The sequence below is a fragment of the Bufo gargarizans genome, chromosome 9, assembly GCF_014858855.1.
Source record: "Bufo gargarizans isolate SCDJY-AF-19 chromosome 9, ASM1485885v1, whole genome shotgun sequence".
NCBI classification, from domain to species: Eukaryota; Metazoa; Chordata; class Amphibia; order Anura; family Bufonidae; genus Bufo; species Bufo gargarizans.
The window spans coordinates 165,377,289-165,399,446 of record NC_058088.1 but is presented as its reverse complement, the minus strand read 5'-3'; positions in this window follow the sequence as shown (position 1 = coordinate 165,399,446).

Sequence of the window (22,158 nt, the reverse complement as noted above, 5' to 3'; positions counted from 1 at the left end):
TGTTGCCTGGCTAGGGTAACAATTCAATATCATGATGCTCATGAAAACATGTCACTTCACAACCCTTATGACCTGGGGCATAAGGCCTACCTTCCCTGTAAATCCATTCTTCTGTGCCCAGTCACCCAGCTGAGGGATCAGATGTTGCTTTAGTACAGATTTGGACTGTTGCTGCTTCATATTACACTGCACAATGTAGAGGCTGTCTGTCCCAGAGATGCTCATGATTGGGGTGCATGACTTGATGAACAATGCAGACTTCCCTCATTTGTTCTCCATGCTGTAGTTGACATATTGTATATGCTGCTTAGACCATTGGATGTAGATCCCATCCCTTGAAGGGGTTCTCCAGTAATAATGCCATTTTACCAAATGACTGCAGCCTGTCCCACTAAGCTAAGCATTCATACTTATCTGCTCCCTCTGCCTCTGGTGTCTCCATCTTCCGGTCCTCACTCTTGTCTTTTCCTGGCGCTACATGAGCATGGTCACATGCTTTGCAGCAGCCAATGACAGGCTTCATTGGTGACATGCTGCTTGTGGCCACGCCACTGCTAAAGCCAGTTATTGGCTGCAGTGGAGCATGTGACCATGCCCACGCTGTGGTAGGACAAAACAATGCAGGGACCGAAAGATGGTGACACCAGTAGCAGCAAGAAGAACCGGATCGGCAGCGACCAGGTAAGTATGAAGCCTTAGCTTAGTAGGGAAGGCTACTGGCATTTGGCAAAACTGCATTATTTCTGGAGAACCCCTTTAAAACAACTTCAGCATCATTTATAATTTTCAAAAGTAAACAAAAATATACAAAAGATATTTATATCATTTTTTTTCTAATATAATGAAATAATAAACATTAGAATAGTTAACAATTAAAAGAGTCTATTGTTGACCAATTTTCAAACTCTTTAGCCCAGGAAAGTCATTTTGCCTTCATCTGTTTAGTCAATTTCTATTTCTCAAAGGTCTTCAGGCTCAAAAGTCCTGAATCCAGAAGTTTCAGTCAAACAGTTCTCAAAACTCCATGTTGTTCCAGCCAGGGGCGTAGCGAAAGGCTCATGGTACCTGGTGAAAGCTTGGGCCCCCCTTCCCTCAGTGCTTTGTTGCAAAGGGCAGGGGAGCACATAGCCTTTCTGCTTTCTAAGGCAAAAATGTAAAAGGCAGCCCCCCATGCCAAATTACCCCTTCCCTCCAGCTATACTGTTAAAGACATAATTGGAAAACAGTACATATAGTGCTACAAAATATACAGGGTAATACAATGCCACATACCTCTTACATCCAGCGATGTCTCCTCTGATGAAGATGTTCTCTTTCCTCATCTTATCCATTCAAACCAGACCGCCATGATGCTTTCTTTCAGCCATGTCTCATCTCTGCAGAGTTTGACAAACAGACATCTTAGTTTCCTACTTTTCCATCATCCTCCCCACCTTCTCAATGCCCCATCATACCATTACTGTGCACACTGTGCTCCCCAATACTATACTGCAGAAACAATCCCTCTGTAAATACTACCCCTGACAACAATAGTGTAAACATAATTTCAGCATTGTGTGGAAGTAACCAGAGGGTGCAAGGGGGTGAAAGTGAAGAGCAAGAGTAACAGTCAGGAGGAGGGAATTGACAGCTAGTGGAGAACAGAGTAGTGAGTTGGAAGATGGCAGCCAGATGAGAGGGTTGACTATGTTGGAGGAATGTCTGTATAGAAAAGTAAAGGACTAGATGTCTAAAGAGAAAAACACGAGGGGTCTGAGTACGGCAGAAACAGAGAGAGACAGATCGTTAAGTGGCTGAACTGACCAGTGAGAAACATGTGTAAAGAAACAGAGGAGTGGATAGTGTCACATCAGCCAATATCCAGTGGTTTATAATAGTTATATTTCCTCATTTGGATGTGCCTCTTCATCTTGAAGAAGATATTAGAGGTAGAGTTCAGTTTCAATACAAGATGTCTGTCAGGTATTAAAAATAAAGTAAAACCAGTGCAGTCCCATTATCGTCCCACCTAAATCTTGTCATAGTGCTGACAAGATGAAAAGGACAGAGTCACTCAGCAAGAATTACATGACGGAACTAGTGCAGAGAACCTCATTGGACTATCAATAAGCAGTCACACACTTTCATCTCCTGAAAAACAAATGGAGCATGAGATGCAGGGAGTGCACGAAAAAGAGACCAGAAGCCATAGTTCCTCAGTAAATTGCAATTTGCAGCTGAACTGTACTGAAATTTCTGAGAGCAGAGATTAAGGTGACCCTGAGGTGGGCCATCGGGAGAAGAAATCTGACCGTGACGAAAGCCCAGAACAAGGTAACTGCAAAAGGGTTTGTTGTCATGGTAATTTGTTTAATGTAGTGTTCTGATTTATTGAATTGTACACTCAATAGTCCTGTATGGATAGGGCAGGGTTAACTTTCCTGACACCCCCTTTTAGGATGCTAGGAGATGAACTTAGGTCCACCCCTAGTTTAGTGTGGGAGACGTGTGTGTTAGCTGAGAAAGGGAGAGTAGCTACACATCTCAGAAAGCTAGATGTGAGTCCCAGAGAACCATTATCTCTGAGACATTTACAGCAAGAAAGCCATTGCTACATTAAAGTACTCGAGAGTGAGAAAAGGAAGAACTAGAAGCTCCGGGATCTGCAAGGCCATGCACTGGAGTCTGCCAGAAACATATTGTGCTCATGCAATACTGATGGAGACTTTGCTGCTGTGAAAGGGAACATTGCCAATACACTCTGTGACACAGTTTTGCCCAGTTGTATATTAATCGTGTACCTCTTAGCCTGAGAATTACAGAAAAGTTTGCCCACTATCGGTAAATTCTTCCGGCAGGCTGTTCCGGCGGAGGACAGAGGAAATCCTGCAGTTTTTGCACTGGCCACTAAGCCTAATAATTGGTCTGAACAGATCACTTCACTGCAGTTATTTTCTTATCATCACAGGCAGGATTACAATGGCAGATATCCCCTATATATACAGCAGATAACACAGGATCCACAATTCACAGTAGGTGATATCACAGCTCATCTACGCCCTCCTGACCTCTGCACCGATTGAAGAGCATGACTGGAAAACTCTCCCATAGAAATCAATAGGTGCGCTCCTGTCCATTGTTTCTATTGCTCATGGTGGCTGCCGTAAAGCATATCTCTAAATGCTGTTAACAACAACTCAGACAAGATGTCCGCCACCATAATCATGTTCAGGAAATCAGTTTTTAACTGGCAGAAATTTTTGAAATCTGTTTTGTATCTTGTCTGACACTTGGATTTAGACTTGCTCTCCCTTTTCGTCTCCTTTTGTGACTTCTTCGGTATTCATCCCCCCCCCCCCTCCTGTTTTCCTCCAGTCTGGCACATCTTACCTGTCAATCCTTGTCAGTTTTTGGTCTGTTCTTTTCTAACCCGATTTCATAAACAAGATATGATGGATTATGAATAATTGCTTGTCCATACTAGTCCAGGTATGTTCTGCCTCTTACAGTCTGTTAGCTACTGCTGAAACTTGTAGTTTTAGAAGGATTGGACAGCCAAAGTCTTCTGCATGCTCTTTTTTGAAGTGGAAAATTGATGTTTCCCGTTAGAGTTGAGCAACTTCAATGACAGGTAAGGAAAGTGTTGGATCTTGTATATAATATGTAAGACTTTTCACAACACGTTCTGATTTTAGCTCCATCCAATGATATTTAATAACATATATATCTAAATTTAAGATGAAAATTATGGTTGCAACTGAAAATTAATAGTTGCCCTTCCACCCATACTCATACTGATTGGTGGGACCCCTTTTTTTGAGATTGTTACTGTTGGTATTCTTCCATGACTCTTTGGTCGTAGAAGTGACTACAACACCAGAAGGTGTACTAATTGGCTGTAGAAATGCAACACTATCATCATTACAGATACAGATCCTCCCAGAGGAACTTGACACAATGCTTATATTTACTTACTTTATTATTATTATTTTACTCACTTATATTGAGCTTTTATATTCTGCAGTGATTTACAGACATTAGCATTGTGCTGTCCCCAATGAGGCTGACAATCTAAGTTTCCTATAAGTATGTCCTGGAGGAAACCCACGCAAACACAAGAAAAACATACAAACTTCATGCAGATGTTGTCCTTGGTCAGCTTTGAACCTAGGACCCCAGTGCTGCCCCATCACACAACTTTATGGGGGAGAAAAAAAGAACTGGGTCGCACATCCACAGTGCTTGGCTTTGACCTAAAAAGTGTACAGCCCCCCGTATTGCATGCTGTACAAGAGGCATTAGTGTACATTTTGATCAAAAGGCATAAGCCCACTCACCACGTCAAGGAAGCCTCTATTGAGTGGGACCTACTCTGACAAAAGGGCGCAGCACGGTGCGATGACAAAGCGGCGATATCCTGGTAGGCGGCGGGACCCAGGAGTCAAAGCAGCAACCATGCTGTCTGACGATGCCACCCATGGCACTGGGTCCCACCAACCCACCAGAACAGCACCACAAAAACAAAGGCCACCGCACAGTACTGCACCATATGAACAGCTGTCTAACACAGCATGTCCATTACTATCAGGAGCTACAGGTCAATGACCACTATATGCAATCCTGTGTGATTAAAACCACCTGTGCCGAATGGGAGGAGTGCTGACACCAGTAATAAAGAAGAAAGATTCAAATAACAATTATATGGGGGAGGCTTCCTTGACGTGGTGAGTGGGCTTATGCCTTTTGATCAAAATGTACACTAATGCCTCTTGTACAGCATGCAATACGGGGGGCTGTACACTTTTTAGGTCAAAGCCAAGCACTGTGGATGTGCGACCCAGTTCTTTTTTCTCCCCCATATATTTGTTATTTGAATCTTCCATCACACAACTTGCCCATAGATGTATACCAGGACCTCCTCACTCACGTTGTGGATCAATGTTTATTTGACACTTGACGTGTTTCTGGGAGATCAACTGCCCTTCATCAGGAGAAAAAAGACTACAATAAAACATACTTACTTATATACAGACTAAAGCATTGTCACATCAAATTCTCTCAAGAAGTTCACGCATGGTACTCCTATAGCCAGGAGAACTTACATGATGTCATATCCAGTCTCTATGCCAGAAAGGCAGAAGTGCGGTCCACTGTGGAACGCATAATGAGAGTGAAATACATGTAATATCCAGTGTGGACTCCATGAACTGGAAATTGGACTGGAAACTAGGCAAGAGTTCCATTATGGAAAGTACAAAAATGAAAGTGAAGCCTCAATTGAAGGGACAAAAGATGCTAAACACAAAATACTATGCTAAATACAATGGGCAAAATCAATTGTTTAGAACCCCAAAACATAATAAAATGGCAGGCATGAATGATACAATATATATATTTTTTTAAACTACATAGTAAAAAGCCTATAGGATACAAACATAGGCTATAGCATCAAATATTCATCAGAGATGACATCGGTCACCAGTCAGAATAAGGGGATGCCTTTGAGCAAATATAAACATTTGATGTAGGACATATGGAGAAGAATAAAAATTAGCATCTACTGTAATAGTTGCTATACTTGAGCGACCCATTCTGACCCAAAGGTGATAGTGAATTGAATCTGAAGATCCAATAGATCTCCTTCCAGCACAGCTGGGGCACCGACACAATAGGGGTCAATCTGAGGAGAGCCGAGTTTCTGGAAATGTTTAAAGTGCCTTCACACACAAGTTTCACATATTCTCGACTGATATTCGAACAATGTTGATTAACTCTCTCCCACACTATTTGTGTTGTGTGTCCTCTATACAGGAGACCACGTGGGCATTGTAGCATGGACAGTATATGTTTACATGAACTACAATCCATGTAGTGTTGGAGTAGGATGGTCTCGCCAGTAGTAGTAATGGTTTAACATTATTTGATACAGAGGTGCAACACTTACATTGTCCTGAGGCACATTTAAATGACCCCATACCTACATTTCTAAACTTCTTCAAATTCTGATTTGTCAGCTTCCTATTGTCTATAACTAGAGGGCCTTGCCTGGTCAGTAGTAGTTCAAGCTTTGGACAGGCTTCTAGGGCTAGTAGGTTCTTCTTCAAAGTACAGGATCTACAGAATGCTAAATAAGGTTGTTTGCCTGATACTGTATCTTTCAACAGGACCTGCCAATGTTTCCTCAGAATCAGTCTGATTTCATTTAGCTGTACATTGTATCAAGTCATAAAATTATAGCCAAAGAGTCCCTTGTCTTTCTCTTTTGTCGTTTTGGAGAACAGTTTTAAACCCTCCTCCTGACTCTCTTTCTTTACCCGTACAACAGAGTTCTCAATTAGGTCATTGTGTAACCTTTGTCTATAGCTGTTTGCATCGACACACTTAAAGTGAATCTTTGAATCCAGAGGGGAAAAATGCTGACTGGTTTGGAGCTAGCTGGGAATAGCAGCTTTATAAGCAGACTGAAACTGCGAGTTTGCGGGCGTGCAAGTGTGTTTCCATCTGAAGTGTGTTTTGTTTTAAGTGTGACTTGAAATACGGTAGCTTTAGATTCAGGGACTTTAGGAGAGAACTACATTTATTCATTCGTGAATCAATAACTTTGCTTGCTTTTTTTTCTATTTAAATCCCCATTAGTAAGTGGGTGCTCCATGATTGACAATGTACTCCAGTGTGCGTCTTGTGCAATGTATGTGTAACATCCCAGAGTTATGTTACAAAACTCTTTTACCCCACTACAACCTGTTAAGGGCATTAACATTGTCGTCTTGTGTAATTTCACGTAATTTCCTCACAATTGTCCATTCTAAGCCTTGTAAATATATATTGCTGTAATTTTCATGTTCACCAGCAGGTGGCAGCAATGTTAGCAAGGGCTTAGCTACAGTTTAGTGTTTTTAGACTGGAATAGTTTAGCTCCCCCCTCTTTGAGCAGAGTGGGCTCGCCCATGTCCTGCCTCATGGGGAGAGAAGGAAGTTGAGTTAGTGTGCCAGCCACCACTGCTAGGGGAAGGCTGTGTGCATGTAGGAGCTCCCAGATTTAGGGATACAAAGCCAGGATCATTGATCATCATTCCCAGCCTGAGCCTTGCAGCCTCAGCTGGTAGAAGCAAGCAGCCACCAGTATTCCAGGAAGAAGCATACCCTGTGAAGTTAACTGTGAGTAACGTCCAAAGACCAGGGGAAGCCATATTTCTCCTCAGCAAGTCAGTCCCAAGACAGCAGAAGATAGTCAGTGCAGAAGATAAATTCCTGCCACATTACAGAGCAACAAGCAGATGTCCTTTTACTGCAAAAGCTCCAGGCACATGATAGAGCAGAAGATAGATTCCTGCCACACATTGCCAATACCTGCTGGGACTTCAGACTAATGCTGTATCTCACTTGGATGAAAGCTGCAACTAGTAAAGACAAGTTTGAACTTTACTCAAGGTCTGGATCTCAATTACTGCTGCAAGTTCCTCAATTACTCCTACTAGCACCACACTCATTTTATTGCAAGTGAGCCAGGATCCAGGAGTCCAGCCGTACCAAGGTAGGAGACACCGTTGACACTATTGCTATTACCACACAGACATTACACCACTCTGGCATTCCTAACATGGTACGTGAGTTACAACACCTTAAAGGGCCCTGTGTTAGTACCCTGCGAACGCTGCAATTGGTGTCACAAACAAAACTATAAACTATCACCTGCACCTGACCCAGCCTTTGCATATTATTGGCGTCAGAGTGCATACCCCAATCCGGCTCTATTGCATATGCAGTCCTGGAACAGCCATTTAAGGATGCATATTGCTATTCAAAATGTGAGCAAATTGCAGATTTGGAAGTCCATATCCTGTATCTAAAAGATGCAACACTAGGATGCCTTGACAATATGGAAAATAGTCTGTTGCTCACTGCACAGACACTAAGTGGAGTAGATGAGGGTGGTAGTATGAAGGAGCAGGAAAGACAAGTAGCTAGCTGGGTAACATTTAGAAAGCGAGGCAGAAGGAAAAGTGCCAGGGAGGCTACCCCTGATCTGACACACCTCATCAAGTCTTCAAAGTTGGCAGATGAGGGGGATGTCAGTTCACGGATAGCACTGATGCAGCAAGGCACTTCCTCTGCCAGTTTGGGGAATGTCAGCTCCAGAAAGGAGAGGACTAGGAGTGTAGGGTAGGCCAGACAGGTGTTTGTAGTGGAAGACTCGATCAGTAGGGGTACAAATAGGGCAATCTGTCACAAAGACCTGGATTGTCGAATTGTGTGTTGACATATTGCGGATCGGGTTGATAGATTACTGAGAGGGCATGGCAAAGGCCCAGTAGTCATGGTCCACATTGGCACCAATGACAAAGTTAGAGGTAGGTGGAGGATCCATAAAAATGATTTCAGGGACTGATTTTTCAAGCTCAGGACAAGGACCTAAAAGGTAGTATTCTCTGAAATACTATCAGTACCACAAGATACACCAGAAAGGCAGCAGGAGATTAGAGAAGTAAATAATTGGCTCAAGAACTGGTGTAAGAAGGAGGGGGTTTGGGTTCCTGGAGAACTGGGCCAACTTCTCTGTCAGCTACAGGCTCTATCGTAGGGATGGGCTGCACCTCAATGAGAAAGGTGTAGCTATTTTGGGAAGAAAAAAGGGTTTGACTTTATGTAAAGTCCTGTCTAAAGCCCACACCCATGGGAGATATAAGTGAGGGAAATGAACATGTGGAGTCACTCTGGGTCGAAATACATGGTGGGAAAACCAATGATAAAATACTGATAGGGATTTGTACAGGGAGGCAAAAACACACATAACTTTCAAAGAGCAAAATTCGACCAGCTTAGAGAGGCTATTAGTCTCACCAGCTGGCACAATGTCCTCAAAAATTAAAATGCAGGCAAAAAATTTGATATTTTTAAACCATCCTAAACTTTCTTTGTGAGTAGTGTTAAGTGAGCATGCTCGGCCAAATACCAGTTCGGCTTGAGCATCGCTATGCTCGGCACATGGCAGTACTCGGACGAGTACCGCATGTGCTCAAGCGCAATGCTCGAGTTTCCTCCCGCACGCTTTGCGGCTGCTAAGCAGCCAATAAACATGCAGGTAAGTACTGCCCTCACTGTAATGCCAGTAGCCATGTTGGCTACTGGCATTACAGTAATTGGCTGGTTGGGAGAGCGTGTTCGGCTCATTCTAAGTCAGGGAGAACTGAGCATAGGAAGGGACAGAGAGTGTAGGGAGTGTAATTGAATTTATTTTTTCTACAAAAACGTTTCATAGACCCAAAAGTCCTTGTAAGGACTACTGTGTGTGACAGCAGCAATATATATTTTTAGCGGTTCTGCGCAAAATACTGTGTAATAGCCCACCGCGGACAGTTAAATTATTCACGCCACATCTCCTGTGTAAATTGTGCGCATCCCTAAAATATCAGTGACATCCAGTGCACTTTTTCCATAGATGGTGTCCGCTGCGGACAGTTATTATCCGCGCCACATCTCCTGTTTAAAGTGTGCACATCCCTAAAATATCAGTGACATCCAGTGCACTTTTTCCGTAGACGGTGTCCCCTGCGGACAGTTAAAGTATCTGCGCCACATCTCCTGTTTAAAGTGTGCACATCCCTAAAATATCAGTGACATCCTTTACACTTTTTCCGTAGACACTGCGAACTGTGACATTACCTGTGGTACCCGTCCTGTATAATGTTTATCATCACAAATACCGTTGTAAATTTTTGTTGCTCATACACTTCCAAATCCTACGCTACTGTACGTGTGACATACTTTGAAGCATACTGTATATCATATTTAAAATGAAGAAAGCGAGCAGTAAGGGACAGGGAAGTGGCCCTGATGCTGATGGTGCACGCAGAGGCCGTGGCCCTGGGTGCGGAGAAACAGTGCCTGCTGCCAGAGCACAAGAAAAACAATCATCCAAGATTCCTAGCTTCATGTCCCAGTTTGCAGGGCGGCGCAGGACACCACTTTTGAAGTCAGACCAGTGCGGCCAGGTGGTCGGTTGGATTGCAGCAGATAATGCTTCCAGTCGGTTGAGCACCACCCTGTCTTCTAGCAAGTCAAGTCTCAGTAGCCAGGAGTCTGGTCAAGACAATCCTCACCCTGATCCTCCTTTCTCCCACCATTTACAGTCTGGCCAAACAAGGATCCCACACTTGGATATTTCGTAGACCTCTTTTCATCGCCATTACTTGATTTGGCCCTTTCGCCAAGCACGCTTGAAGAGGGACATGATATCTTGTGCCCTAATTCCCAACCTCTTGAACATCCACAGTCACAAAAACATGACAGTGGGGAATGGCAATTAGTGTTTAATGAGGTGGATGATGATGAGACACAGTTGCCAATGAGTCAACTGCAATTACTGTCTCAAGAGGTTGATGTAGAGGATGAGACACAGTTGTCAATCACCGAGGTTGTGGTTAGGTAAAAAAATCAGGAGGATGATCAGAGTGAGGAAATGGAAGAGGAGGTGGTCGACGATGAGGTCAATGACCCAACCTGGGAAGGTGGAAAGCCGAGCGAGGACAGCATCACAGAGGGGGAGTGATCTGCAGCACCGCAACAGGCTGGAAGAGGCAGTGGGGTAGCAAAAGGGAGAAGGCGGTCCACACCACACAGGCCTGCAACTGTTCCACGGAGTAACCCCTTGCAGAAATCTCCCTTGTCAAGGGGTAGATATTCCGCAGTATGGTGCTTTTTTGAGGAAAGTGCGAACGACAAAAGAATAGTAGTTTTTAACTACAAAAATGAGCCGGGGCGTGAACACTAGCAACCTCACCACCACCAGCATGATTCGCCACATGGCATCCAAGTACCGTAATAAGTGGGACGAATGCCTGTGTCCACAATCTGTGTCTGCGGGTCACACCACTGCCTCCTCTTCCCCTGTGTTACGTGCTGGCCAATCCCCTGTCGAAGGTGCAGGCCCGGATGCATCCTGCCTTGCACCTGGACCTTTGCAAGCCCCATCAGTGACCACATCCACTTCCGTGTCCCAGCGCAGCGTACATATGTCCTTACCCCAGGCATTTGAACGCAAGTGCAAATACCGAGCCACCCACAGGCCATAGCACTAAATGCGCAACTTTCCAAATTACTGGCCCTGGAAATGTTGCATTTAGGCTTGTGGACACTGAGGCTTTCTGCAGCCTGATTTAGGCGACCGTCCCTCGTTGAGCAGTCCCCAACTGCCACTATTTTTCACGGTGTGCCGTGCCCACCTTACACCAACATGTGTCCCGTAACATCACACGTGCCTTGACCAACGCAGTTACTGGAAAGATCCACTTAACCACGTACACATGGGCAAGTGCATTCGGCCAGGGACGCTACATTTCCCTGACTGCACACTGGGTGAACGTTGTGGAGGCCGGGAGCGAGTCGTACCCTGGGATGGCATAGGTGCTACCGATGCCAAAGATTGCTGGCCCTACGTCGATCAGGGTTACCGCCAGCACCTACTTGAGTGGCTCCAACCCCCACTTCTCCTCCTCCGTCCCCTCCTCCACTTCCACCTCCGGATTATCCGCGTTCAGCACCAGTCATTTATCAGTTGGTAGCTGAAAGTAGTGTAGCACTGCAGTGGGGAAGCGGCAACAGGTCGTGCTGAAGCTGATCTGCTTAGGTGACAAACAGCACACCGCCGCAGAGCTGTGGCAGGGGATAAGAGACCAGACTGAGCTGTGGCTCTCGCCACTCAACTAGAACTAGGTATGGTTGTGTCTGATAATGGCTGTAACTTGGTGGCGGCTTTGGAGCTCAGCAAGCTCAGACACACGTGTTCAACCTTGTGGTTCAGCGGTTTTTCAAAACGTACCCCAATTTGCCTGAGCTACTGGTGAAGGTGAATCGCGGGTGTGCACATTTCCGCAAGTCACCGACAGCTTCAGCTGATCTGTCAACACTGCAGCAGTGCTTGATTGCCAGCTCATCGGCTGTTGTGCGACGTGAGCACGCGCTGGAACTCCACGTTCCACATGTTGGCCAGGCTTTGTGAGCAGCAGAGGGCACTAGTGGAATACCAGCTGCAACATGGTCGTCGCCTTTCCAGGCAGCTTCCTATTCACAAGCGAGGAGTGGGCATGGATGTCTGACCTCTGTGAGGTTTTAAGAAACTTTGAGGAATGCAACACAGATGGTGAGTGGCGATAACGCAATTATCAGTGTAACCATCCGACTTCTGTGTCTACTTCAAACGCTTGCTGCTCACAATTAGGGACAATCCTTTGCACGTCGAAGAGGTCGAAAATGGGGGAAGACATTACACAGGGTGATAGCCAGACCACCCTCAGTTCGTCTTCTCAGAGCTAATTGGACGATGAAGAGGAGGAGGAGCAGGAGACGGTTTCCTCCACTACAGAGGGTAGTACCCATGGAAGTTTAATTACATCTGTTCAGCATGGGTGGGCAGAAGAGAAGGAAGAGGATGAGGAGATTGAGAGTGATCCTCCTGATGATGACAGCGAAGTCTTGCCTGTTGGTACTCTGGCACACATGGCTGACTTCATGTTAGGCTGCCTTTCCCGCGTCCCGCGCGTTATACGCATTTTAGACAACACGGATTACTGGTTGATCAGCCTTCTTGACCCCAGCTACAAAGAGAACTTCTCATCTCTCATTCCTCTGGTGGAGAGGACAAGCAAAATGGTGCAATACCAGAAGATCCTTGTTGAAAAATTGCTCCAAAAATTTCCATCTGACAACGCTGGCGGCAGAGTCTGTAGTTCCTTGGCCAACCGAGTAGGGGATATAAGGGGGAACACACAGCAGTTCCAACAGAGGCAGGGCAACCCTCTTCAAAGTCTGGGACAGTTTCATGACACCCTGCCAGCACCCTCACCCTGATGTGCGGCCTAGTGTCACAAGGAGGGAAATTTTTTGGAAGATGGTGAAGGAGTACATAGCAGACCATGTCAGCGTCCTCAATAATCCCTCTGTGCCTTACAACTACTGGGTGTCCAAGCTGGACACGTGGCATGAACTGGCGCTCTACACCTTGGAAGTGCTGGCCTGACCTGCCACCAGCGTTTTGTCTGAGCGGGTATTTAGTGCTGCTGGTGGCATTATAACAGATAAGCGTATCCGCCTGTCAACTGAAAATGCTGACAGGTTGACTCTTATAAAAATGAACAAGGCCTGGATTGACCTTGATTTCTCGACTCCACCAGAGAAAAGTGGCTGAACATAAAGGCACTTTAAATGTGTTGTTTATAATGTATTGAATACACTGAATTCCCATGCACCCCTTCCACCACAAACAAGGGTATATGGTTGAATCTTCCTTTTCTCATCATCCTCCTCCTCCTCTTCCATCATATCAACATGCTTATTTGTCACATATAATGCCCTCGCATATATGCCCTTCACATATAATGTTTTACATGCTCACATGCAGGCCCTCACATATAATTTTTTAGAGGGTCAGCTCAGCATAAGGCCCTCACGTACAATCTTTTACAGGGTCAGCTTATCTTCAGGCCCTCGCATATAATTTTTTAGAGGGTCAGCTCACCAGCAGGCCTTCACCTAAAATCTTTTACAGGGTCATATCACCTGCAGGCCCTCACCTAATTATACCCAATAGGTGATTTGCGCGCATGCTGCCTTGCTTGGATGTGGTAGTCATAGCTGTTTCTCAGGCTCCCTCTCCGGAATCGAACCATGATTCCCCCGTTAGCCATGGTCTACATGGTTTGGGCTTAAAATAACATCGAACGTTGATAGGGCAACATCTGAATGGATTGTGCGATCGTCCTCAGGTTATCTAGAGTCACCAAAGCGGCAGCAGACCCTCGCCCATTATGTTTTAGATGGTCAGATCAGCAGGCCCTTGCAACAGATGTTTTTGAGGGTCACCAGCATGCCATCAATCATAATTTTTCAAGGCTGTGTATGATGCCCTCCTTTATGTGTAATAAAGGGTGTATTGGAGTGCCGGTTCCTTGTAATTTTTGGCAGCCCTTTCACTTAGTGCATAGGCTTTGTGAGTGTAGGAGTCCCACTACCTGAACAATTGTACCACAATGTGAATGAGGCCCTCCTTTATGTGATATACAGTCTGTATCGGAGTGCCTCTTCCTTGTAATTTTGGCCAGCACTTGCACTTTATATACAGGTAAATATACAGGAAAGAATGTTTCCTATCAATTTTTCCTGTAAAATCGTTTTTTTTTTTCTTCGGCTTTGTGTGTATTATTGTCAATCTGTAAAAGTGGCGTACTATTCGGACAACATCGTTCCCAGCAGCAGTACAAGATGCATCCAGACATCCTCCCCATGCTGTTCCGGAACCATTTCGGTGGTGTTTCCATCAATTTCTGACATTTTCCTATGAACCAGACACCCTCCCCTCTTCAGAACAGGGGGTGCCTGGTTTAATGCTCGGGCTCTCCCATTGACTTCCATTATACTCGGGTGCTCGGTCGAGCACCCGTACATCCTGATGTGTTCAGCCCGAGCACTACGGTGCTCAATCAACACTAATTGGGAGAGGTACATATGACAAAAAGAAAGCATGTAAATTACAAAAAAATAGCTATAAGGAAAAAAGCTGAATATGTAAAAGACAGATAAAGGCATCCAAACTGGAGATAGAGAGGGTCATTGCTAGAGTAAAACTAATCTGAAAATATTATTTAATTATATAAACGGTAAAAAGTTTAAACCTGAAAGTGTTGGCTCTTTAAAGAGTGATGAGCGAGGAGTTGTATAGACCTATGAGGAGAAAGCTAATTTATTAAATAAATTTTACTGAGGAAAATGAAATGTCAAATGAAATGCAGGGTGTCAAAATAAACTCCCCATTAAATGTGGCCTGTCTGACCTAAGAAGAGAAAGAAATAGACAAATGACTGGATCCAGATGGCATAACCTCTGTATCCTAAGAGAATTAATGCCTTTGAACAGTGTTCCTCAACTCCAGTCCTCAGGGCCCACCTACCCCTCATGATTTGAGAATATCCCACAGAATGAATACCTGTGGTGAGTCCTGATGCATGGACACTAATTATATCACCTGCTGAATACTAAGAAAATCCTGAAAACACGGCGGTAGGTGGGTCCCGAGGACCGGAGTTGAGGAACACTGTCTTAGAATGACCCTTATTTCTGATATTTAATGATTCTATATTGACAGGGAGTGTTCCACAGGATTGGCACTTAGCAAATGGGGTGCCAATATTCAAAAAGGGTCCAAAAACTGTGTCTGGAAACTATAGGCTGGTAAGTTTAACATCTTTTCAGGGTAAACTGTTAAGGTTTCCTAAAAGATGTTATTAATGAAATTCAGTATATAATGCCATATCAGCATGGCTTCATTAGGGCTTGGTCCTGTCACGCTAATTTAATCAATTTCTATGAGGAGGTACGTTCTAGACTGGAGTGGTGTAAGTCAATGGAATGTCCTATATATTGACTTCTTATTTGATACTGCTGCCACATAAAAGGTTGGTACATAAAATGAGAATTCTTCGACTTGGGGAACATGTCTGTATGCGAGTAAGTAACTGGCTCAAGTGACAGAAAACAGAGGGTGGTTATTAACGGTACACACTCAGATTGGGTCACTGTCACTAGTGGAGTACCACAGGAGTCAGTATTGGGCCCTATTCTCTTCAATATATTTATTTATGATTTTGTAGAAGGACTTGCACAGTAAAATATCAATATATCAATATCAGCTAACTTAATTGTAGAAACCAGTGTCAAGCAGCTGCTGTCAAGGACAATAAGATTATGGGGTGCATCAAAAGGGGCATAGCTGCAAGGTGATGAGAACATAGTCCTACCACTTAACAAATCACTAGTCAGACCACACATGGAGGACTGTGTACAATTTTTGCTCCTATGCACAAAAATACATAACAGAGCTAGAGAGGATTCAGAGGAGGGCAACTAAAGTAATAACTGGATTGGGTAGACTACAGTACCCAGGAAGATTATCAAAATTAGGGTTACCAGATAAATTTATAAAGCGAGCAGCTTATTATGCTGTTTTTTTACCCCTGAGAGACAGATTCCTTAACTATAAGGTGATCACTAGGTGATCTGCTGGACTATTCAGAGATCAGTTTTAAAGCGGTGGTCTGGGAATACTTAACTTTTAGAAGCAGGAGAACATGCCAATGCCTAAGGCCTCATGCACACAGCCGTTGTTTGGGTCCGCATCCGAGCTGCCGTTTTTGCGATGCTCGGATGCGGACCTATTCACATCAATGAGGCCGCAAAAGATGCGGACAGCACTCCGTGTGCTGTCCGCATCCGTTGCACCGTTCTGTGGCCCCGCAAAAAAATATATAGCATGTCCTATTCTTATCCGTTTTGCAGACAATAGGCATGTCTACAATGGGCCGTCCGTTCCGTTCCGCAAATTGCGGAAGGCACACGGACGGCTTCCGTTTTTTGCGGATCCGCGGTTTGCGGACCGCAAAAAATGGCACGGTCGTGTGCATGAAGCCTAAGAGGAAGGGGACATGAAGATTGACTCATGGGATCCAGGGCGTAAAATTGGAGTATTCAAATCAAAGGGTTGTTTGCAGTTTTTAGGACAGGAGAGGTCCTCCAAAGCAAGAGATACTGTACTCTTTGTTACTGCTTTCCACTCTGACATGAGATGAGGATTCTGAACACAGGGCCCCTCTATTGATGCAGAATTCCCTAATAGTGTATATAAAATTAATTTTCTAAACTGGACAACTCTTTTAAAAAGGGTTTCCCATGTTGATATGTGTGACAGAGGTATATAGAATGATTCTCTGTAGACCCATTATTGACTTGTCAGCTCCAGATGCTTCCAGTTCCCAGAATGATGTCTGATAGCATTGGGATTGGCAGTCCAGAAACCTTTAAATACCAAGAATGAAAAATACGTTCCTTGCTTGGAAACCTTTGTATTTGATTGACCTGAGAATAAACCACTATTTTACACAAGTCTGTCTTCCCATGTAGAACAACCACATGCTTCAACATAGACAATTGTTCTTGACTGATAGCCCTTCTCACCATCAGTGTGAGGCGTCCTGGCAACTGGGGTCAACATTTAACATGATTTTTTTTCTTGGTCTTTTCATTCCAGCTTGAATGTACACATTGTCGGCCATCGGTCTATTTGTCAGCATAAGAGGTCAATAGCTGAAGGCTCATACAGAACAGTGCTCTGCATGGCTTATTGTCCTTGGCTGAGGGTTGGTATTTCTTAAATTTAAAAGATGTTAATCAAAAGTTTTAGTATATAAAGTGCTATCTTCTCTGTAAAATAAAAGGTATAAAACTAAAATGTAGACTCAATTGGGGTCAAAGTAGAAATGGCTTAGTTGCCCATAGCAACCAATCATATTCCACCTTTCATTTGGAAAATGAAAGGTGGAATATGATTGGTTGCTATGGCCAACTAAGCCAGTTCTACTTTAAACCAGTCTGATAAATGACCTAAACATGCAATCCATATACAAAATAAAGTTAATAGGGAAATTCTAGTTTTATATCAAAATAAAGCTCCATATTGCAGCCACTTTAAAGCTCTAAAGTATCCCTTTAAAGGTGTTGTCCGACTGATGCTGATGACCGATTAATACTGATGACCTGTCCTCAGAATAGGTAATAGGAAAACATCCAATGGCAGGCAGTGACAGGGATGAGAGTGGTGTAATGGCCTATAATGTCTCTATAGGGTGGTGATAATTGTGTCACAGTGTCTCCTACCTGGGTACGGCCGGACTCCTGGCTCCTGGCTCACTTGCAATAAATTTGAGTGTAGTGATAGTAGGAGTAATAGAGAAATTTTGCAGAGTAAATGATGTCAAGACCTTTAGATGAAGTTCAAACGTTGCTTTACTTGAAAATAACTTGCATCCAGGCAGTATACAGCTTTGGTCTCTTGGTCCCAGCAGGTTTTGGCAATGATTGGCAGGAATGAATGCTTCTGCTTTAAATGTGACCTCTGCTGTGTGGGGGACAGACTAGCTGTGGAGGGAATAGCTTCTCCTAGGTCTCTGGACTTATCTCTCAGATGGATTCTCAGGGGATGCTGTCTTCCTGGAACTCTGGAGTTTGTTTGTAGTTTCTGCTTCTTCATCCAGCTGAGGCTGAAGGTGCTCAGACTGGGTATATGACCAAGTCTCAGCCGAGACTAGGTCCTTGCTGTCTTCCCTATGCAGGGTTTTCTTAAATCTGGTTCTAACAGTTGTTTCCCTCCCTTGCTGCAGGAAGAGGGACTAGCCCACCTCTCTCTAGAAGAGGGGGGGGGGGGGGGAATAGAACAGGATTGTTCCACTCTGAACTGCCATAACATTAAGACTATGTCTCTGACAATGTATTGCTGCTACCTACTGGTAACCAGGCAAATTACATGAACAATTGCATTTAACATGGTTTTGTGCACATTTGTGGAAGACATAGGCAAAATCATATCAGATGACAATATGTGAAAGCTCTTAGAAGATAGTAGCGGGGTAGAGGCATGTAGTAACACAACTCTGGGGTGTTACATTTTCATCCGTGCATGGGGAGAAGTAGCTGTGGCAGTGCGGGGACCAGGAAGGGCGCAGGGAGCGGGAAGCCAGGTAAGTAGATTCAGTGTGAGGGGCCCGGGCGTATGGGGGGAATTTGTTAGTCTCGGATAACCACTTTAACAGGAGGGCTGGAGAGCACCTACATCAGTTGTGTGTAGTACAAAGACACACAGGACCAACATCAGGTGTCATAGTGTGGGCAGGGTCAATTCTAGCCTTTCTGCTGTTTGAGGTAAAAATTGAAATCCCCCCATAAAGTGCCAAATTCTCAATCCAACCCATTTCCCCCAGCCCTACTTTTAAAGACATATGTTGTTGGATAGTGTATACATAGTTGCAAAACATACAGGAGAATATAGCACCATAAACCTATGACACCCAGTGATGCCTCATCTGATGTAGATGTTCTCTTTCCTCATCTTCTCCATTCAGATCAGACCGCCATGATGACTTCTTTCAGCCATGTGGTATGTAGAGACGATTTACCAGGTACACCAGGGCGCTTTCCACAAATTGATGCACATAAAAAGGTTTTATTTAAAACAAATAAAATTACAGACTTGTATGACACATTTCTGAGGCGGTCTGCCTCTTTCTTCAGATACAATAGTCGAATGGACATCTGGTATTTAAATAGCAGCAAGCATCATTATAAACATATGGATACTGGATCGGGATCAGCGCTGACAACAGAACACCTGCGGAAGTGCATGAACACAAAACTTTTAGCAAGATTCACATTAAAATTATCAAAAGGATCGGAAAACTTACAATCTACCAAAAATGATGAAACAAACACAACATTTCATATAACTGCAGTATTTTATTCTTTCTATGGTTTCATTCAGACCATCAGGAACTAGTGAACTAAAGTAAACTAAAGCCATGAAGGACGAGGCAATAGAAAATAGAGGGTTTTTATTCAGTTGTGGAAAAACGCAGGAACAAAATTCATGTGCCATATTAATGCTGTTTGGAAGCAGTTAATTGTGACATACATCACCCACAAAATAAACCCTCAGTTGGAGATGATTCTCTCACACTGACAGAATAAAACCAGCAAACAGAACATGGTCAGAGACAATTCATTCAAAGCAGAAGGAAAATTGTCAGCTTTTTGCGAACAGAACATGATGAGTTTTTCAGATGAGTCCTAAAGTTTTATAATGTTTAATCATTATTGTACTTTGGTCTAGGGCAGTGGTCGGCAAACCGCGGCTCGCGAGCCACAAGCGGCTCTTTAGCCCCTTGAATGCGGGGCCCCCCAGCGCCGGCCCGCAATACTAGCGCTGCTAAGTTTTCTAACTGTGCTACGCTAAGCGCAGCTGCGCATGGAGTTATGGAAAGGAGGGGGTCCCCCCGCCGGCGGCCGCTCTGAGCCTGCTTCTTTAAGAGACTCGAGCGGTAGCTGTGAGTGAGCGTGCCGCTGCTGCTGCACAGGCAGGCACGTTTTTGCATCTGACTGACGTTGCCACAGCTCCGCCCCCAGAGCAGAGAAGAAGAAGGAGCGAGCAGCGCCAGCGGCAGCCAGCCACAGCCCAGACTCTGCCAGGGAAGGCCACCCACACAAAGAATAATTTTTTGAGACTGTGACAGGAGGCAGCCAGGTAGGTAGGTTGATTAATTATAACAACTAAGTTACTGGATCCCATTCCCACCATCTCACCCGTCCCAGTAGTGCCAGCCAGTGTACTAGCCCGCCCTGGTTCTGTTTTTTGGACTGGAGAAATGTGCATTGGATTGGGGGGGAGGGGAAGTCATGAGAGAGATTTCTGTGCATGTGCTGGCACTGGCACTGGCACTGCTGGAGAAATGTGCCATGGGGCCGCCCTGGTTCTGTTTAAACTGGAGAAATGTGCATTGGGGGGGGCCTTATTGTTTTTCGCCCCAGGGCCCCATTTCACCTAGCAAAGCTGGAGAGGGCGTGTACATCTCATATCACCCATATTTCCTCCCACTATTAGGAACCTCCTCCTTCCGAACGTGGGAATGTGCTGCGTCACAACAGGAAGTGACGAGGGTAGTGAAAGTTCCCGGGTATGAAAAAAAATTGGCTCTTAAAAGAAATTTCAAACGCGGTTTTGTTTATATTTGGCTCAGTTGACTAAAAAGTTTGCCCACCACTGGTCTAGGGTAAGGGGTTCATTGTTAGGTTCGTTTATTGAGATACTATGCCTTATAAATCAACCTTTAGGGTCCATGCCAATGCCCTTCCTACATGCAGTGACCCTGCAGGTGGAGAACAAGAAGGAGTAAACTAAGGGCAGTTTCACACGAGCGGATGCCGTACGTGACATCCGCTGCGTGAATGACAGCCAAGACCCGATGCGGACAGAAGATGCACGGAGCATTAACATGACTGATAATGCTCCGTGCCTCTCTGTGACCTCTTTACTACGAAATCACAGTGACAACTTTATCTCACTGTGATTTCGTAGTAAAGAGATCACAGGAGAGGCACGGAGCATTATCAGTCATGTTAATGCTCCGTGCATCTTCTGTCCGCATCGGGTCTTGGCTGTCATTCACGCAGCGGATGTCACGCATGGCATCCGCTCGCTGTGAAACAGCCCTAATAGTTGTATGTTTCACGGTAGTTGTCCTCACTTCAAGCTATCAAGCTATCTGGGGCCATACAGTTAGTGGAGAGCACACCCTTTCTTCCATCAGGACACACCCTGGACCTTTCCTGGGCTCCTGTCTGCTGTTGGGGAGATAGATGTAAGGCAGAAAAGCAGATGGAAGGATGGTGGAGTCAATGACCAGGCCTGTTTAGTTGAAACAAATAACAGTCTCTTTACTAAAGTAGATTTTTTTTACGGATCACAATGGTACAATAGATTCAGTCTCACACTTTTTCCAAGGCTGTATATAGGAACGCAGGCAGCATAGCAGCTATTTATGAGTCTGTCTCCATTAACCCTCTCTACCCTGGGCCAGTTTTCACCTTCCTGCCCAGGCCAAGTGTCACTTCATGTGGTAATAACTCTGGAACACTTTTATTTATCCAAGCCATTCTGAGATTGTTTTCTCGTGACACATTGTACTTCATGATAGTCATAAAGTTGAGTCAATATATTTCACCTTTATTTATGAAAAATCCCAAATTTACCAAACATTTTGAAAAATTAGCAATTTTCTAAATTTCAATTTTGCTGCTTTTAACAGAAAGTGATACCTCGTAAATTATTTATAACTTAACATTCCCCATATGTCTACTTTGTGTTGACATCATTTTGCAAATGTAATTTTCTAGGACGTTAGAAGGCTTTAGAAGTTTAGAAGAAATTCTTAAAATTTTATGGAAAATTTCCAGAACCCACTTTTTAAGGACCAGTTCAGGTCTGAAGTCACTTTGTGGGGCTTACATAGTGGAAACCCACCCAAAATGACCAGATTGTAGAAACTACACCCCTCAAGTTACTCAAAGCTGATTTTACAAACTTTGTTAAACCTTTAGGTGTTCCAGAAGAACTAAAGGAATATGGAGATTAAATTTCTAAATGTAACTTTTTTGACAGATTTTCCATTTCAATCCATTTTTTTTTAACACATCGAGGGTTAACAGCCACTGATGCATCCCTACAATAGAAACTCCCAAAAGTGACCCCATTTTGGAAACTATGGGATAAGGTGACAGATTTATGGGTACTATTTTGGGGTACAATGA